Source organism: Oncorhynchus tshawytscha, unplaced genomic scaffold (assembly GCF_018296145.1).
Source record: "Oncorhynchus tshawytscha isolate Ot180627B unplaced genomic scaffold, Otsh_v2.0 Un_contig_1889_pilon_pilon, whole genome shotgun sequence".
Classification (NCBI taxonomy): Eukaryota; Metazoa; Chordata; class Actinopteri; order Salmoniformes; family Salmonidae; genus Oncorhynchus; species Oncorhynchus tshawytscha.
Window position 1 is genome coordinate 1 of NW_024604471.1, and position 3,335 is coordinate 3,335.

The window sequence follows — 3,335 nt, forward strand, 5'->3', positions numbered from 1 at the left end:
TTCCACTTTTTGAGTGACACAAAGATGCTTATCTAAATGGTGAAAATGCAACAGCTGTTAATCAGACTCACTTTCACTTTACATAGTGAACCAAGAGATAGTTTCTCGCTTACGACCACACCGGCCTGAGTACGCCTGATCTCGTCTGATCTCGGAAGCTAAGCAGGGTCGGGCCTGGTTAGTACTTGGATGGGAGACTTCCTGGGAATACCAGGTGCTGTAAGCTTTTTGTCAACTCTTTGTCCGTTTATTTCCACAAGGCTGAAATATGTGCCCTTGCTTTGAAATAAGTAAGCAAGTTTAGTTTGTATTTCATCCAACAATCTGTGCTACAAATTATGGCTGCAGTATATGCAATTTCTTCCACTTTTTGAGTGACACAAAGATGCTTATCTAAATGGTGAAAATGCAACAGCTGTTAATCAGACTCACTTTCACTTTACATAGTGCACCAAGAGATAGTTTCTCAAAGCAGTTTACGACCACACCGGCCTGAGTACGCCTGATCTCGTCTGATCTCGGAAGCTAAGCAGGGTCGGGCCTGGTTAGTACTTGGATGGGAGACTTCCTGGGAATACCAGGTGCTGTAAGCTTTTTGTCAACTCTTTGTCCGTTTTTTCCCACAAGGCTGAAATATGTGCCCTTGCTTTGAAATAAGTAAGCAAGTTTAGTTTGTATTTCATCCAACAATCTGTGCTACAAATTATGGCTGCAGTATATGCAATTTCTTCCACTTTTTGAGTGACACAAAGATGCTTATCTAAATGGTGAAAATGCAACAGCTGTTAATCAGACTCACTTTCACTTTACATAGTGCACCAAGAGATAGTTTCTCGCTTACGACCACACCGGCCTGAGTACGCCTGATCTCGTCTGATCTCGGAAGCTAAGCAGGGTCGGGCCTGGTTAGTACTTGGATGGGAGACTTCCTGGGAATACCAGGTGCTGTAAGCTTTTTGTCAACTCTTTGTCCGTTTTTTCCCACAAGGCTGAAATATGTGCCCTTGCTTTGAAATAAGTAAGCAAGTTTAGTTTGTATTTCATCCAACAATCTGTGCTACAAATTATGGCTGCAGTATATGCAATTTCTTCCACTTTTTGAGTGACACAAAGATGCTTATCTAAATGGTGAAAATGCAACAGCTGTTAATCAGACTCACTTTCACTTTACATAGTGAACCAAGAGATAGTTTCTCGCAGTTTTACGACCACACCGGCCTGAGTACGCCTGATCTCGTCTGATCTCGGAAGCTAAGCAGGGTCGGGCCTGGTTAGTACTTGGATGGGAGACTTCCTGGGAATACCAGGTGCTGTAAGCTTTTGTCAACTCTTTGTCCGTTTTTTCCCACAAGGCTGAAATATGTGCCCTTGCTTTGAAATAAGTAAGCAAGTTTAGTTTGTATTTCATCCAACAATCTGTGCTACAAATTATGGCTGCAGTATATGCAATTTCTTCCACTTTTTGAGTGACACAAAGATGCTTATCTAAATGGTGAAAATGCAACAGCTGTTAATCAGACTCACTTTCACTTTACATAGTGCACCAAGAGATAGTTTCTCGCTTACGACCACACCGGCCTGAGTACGCCTGATCTCGTCTGATCTCGGAAGCTAAGCAGGGTCGGGCCTGGTTAGTACTTGGATGGGAGACTTCCTGGGAATACCAGGTGCTGTAAGCTTTTTGTCAACTCTTTGTCCGTTTTTTCCCACAAGGCTGAAATATGTGCCCTTGCTTTGAAATAAGTAAGCAAGTTTAGTTTGTATTTCATCCAACAATCTGTGCTACAAATTATGGCTGCAGTATATGCAATTTCTTCCACTTTTTGAGTGACACAAAGATGCTTATCTAAATGGTGAAAATGCAACAGCTGTTAATCAGACTCACTTTCACTTTACATAGTGAACCAAGAGATAGTTTCTCGCTTACGACCACACCGGCCTGAGTACGCCTGATCTCGTCTGATCTCGGAAGCTAAGCAGGGTCGGGCCTGGTTAGTACTTGGATGGGAGACTTCCTGGGAATACCAGGTGCTGTAAGCTTTTTGTCAACTCTTTGTCCGTTTTTTCCCACAAGGCTGAAATATGTGCCCTTGCTTTGAAATAAGTAAGCAAGTTTAGTTTGTATTTCATCCAACAATCTGTGCTACAAATTATGGCTGCAGTATATGCAATTTCTTCCACTTTTTGAGTGACACAAAGATGCTTATCTAAATGGTGAAAATGCAACAGCTGTTAATCAGACTCACTTTCACTTTACATAGTGCACCAAGAGATAGTTTCTCGCTTACGACCACACCGGCCTGAGTACGCCTGATCTCGTCTGATCTCGGAAGCTAAGCAGGGTCGGGCCTGGTTAGTACTTGGATGGGAGACTTCCTGGGAATACCAGGTGCTGTAAGCTTTTTGTCAACTCTTTGTCCGTTTATTCCCACAAGGCTGAAATATGTGCCCTTGCTTTGAAATAAGTAAGCAAGTTTAGTTTGTATTTCATCCAACAATCTGTGCTACAAATTATGGCTGCAGTATATGCAATTTCTTCCACTTTTTGAGTGACACAAAGATGCTTATCTAAATGGTGAAAATGCAACAGCTGTTAATCAGACTCACTTTCACTTTACATAGTGCACCAAGAGATAGTTTCTCGCTTACGACCACACCGGCCTGAGTACGCCTGATCTCGTCTGATCTCGGAAGCTAAGCAGGGTCGGGCCTGGTTAGTACTTGGATGGGAGACTTCCTGGGAATACCAGGTGCTGTAAGCTTTTTGTCAACTCTTTGTCCGTTTATTCCCACAAGGCTGAAATATGTGCCCTTGCTTTGAAATAAGTAAGCAAGTTTAGTTTGTATTTCATCCAACAATCTGTGCTACAAATTATGGCTGCAGTATATGCAATTTCTTCCACTTTTTGAGTGACACAAAGATGCTTATCTAAATGGTGAAAATGCAACAGCTGTTAATCAGACTCACTTTCACTTTACATAGTGCACCAAGAGATAGTTTCTCGCTTACGACCACACCGGCCTGAGTACGCCTGATCTCGTCTGATCTCGGAAGCTAAGCAGGGTCGGGCCTGGTTAGTACTTGGATGGGAGACTTCCTGGGAATACCAGGTGCTGTAAGCTTTTTGTCAACTCTTTGTCCGTTTATTCCCACAAGGCTGAAATATGTGCCCTTGCTTTGAAATAAGTTTAATCAGACTCACTTTCACTTTACATAGTGCACCAAGAGATAGTTTCTCGCTTACGACCACACCGGCCTGAGTACGCCTGATCTCGTCTGATCTCGGAAGCTAAGCAGGGTCGGGCCTGGTTAGTACTTGGATGGGAGACTTCCT

General features: G+C 43.0%; 7 non-coding genes and 2 pseudogenes across 7 annotated transcripts; all 9 read left to right on the forward strand.

Annotated features, from left to right (window-relative positions):
* Window positions 1-107: 107 nt before the first annotated feature.
* On the forward strand, window positions 108-226 carry LOC121841989. The gene has a single exon (XR_006080857.1). It is a non-coding gene; the product is annotated as a 5S ribosomal RNA (ribosomal RNA).
* Window positions 227-474: 248 nt separating this feature from the next.
* LOC121841992 lies at window positions 475-593 on the forward strand (annotated as a pseudogene).
* A 242-nt stretch (window positions 594-835) lies between these two features.
* Window positions 836-954, forward strand: LOC121841994. Its single transcript, XR_006080860.1, has one exon. It is a non-coding gene; the product is annotated as a 5S ribosomal RNA (ribosomal RNA).
* A 246-nt stretch (window positions 955-1,200) lies between these two features.
* On the forward strand, window positions 1,201-1,319 carry LOC121841993 (annotated as a pseudogene).
* A 241-nt stretch (window positions 1,320-1,560) lies between these two features.
* On the forward strand, window positions 1,561-1,679 carry LOC121841995. Its single transcript, XR_006080861.1, has one exon. It is a non-coding gene; the product is annotated as a 5S ribosomal RNA (ribosomal RNA).
* Window positions 1,680-1,921: 242 nt separating this feature from the next.
* On the forward strand, window positions 1,922-2,040 carry LOC121841996. The gene has a single exon (XR_006080862.1). It is a non-coding gene; the product is annotated as a 5S ribosomal RNA (ribosomal RNA).
* Window positions 2,041-2,282: 242 nt separating this feature from the next.
* Window positions 2,283-2,401, forward strand: LOC121841997. Its single transcript, XR_006080863.1, has one exon. It is a non-coding gene; the product is annotated as a 5S ribosomal RNA (ribosomal RNA).
* Window positions 2,402-2,643: 242 nt separating this feature from the next.
* Window positions 2,644-2,762, forward strand: LOC121841990. The gene has a single exon (XR_006080858.1). It is a non-coding gene; the product is annotated as a 5S ribosomal RNA (ribosomal RNA).
* Window positions 2,763-3,004: 242 nt separating this feature from the next.
* LOC121841991 lies at window positions 3,005-3,123 on the forward strand. The gene has a single exon (XR_006080859.1). It is a non-coding gene; the product is annotated as a 5S ribosomal RNA (ribosomal RNA).
* The last annotated feature ends 212 nt before the right edge of the window (window positions 3,124-3,335 follow it).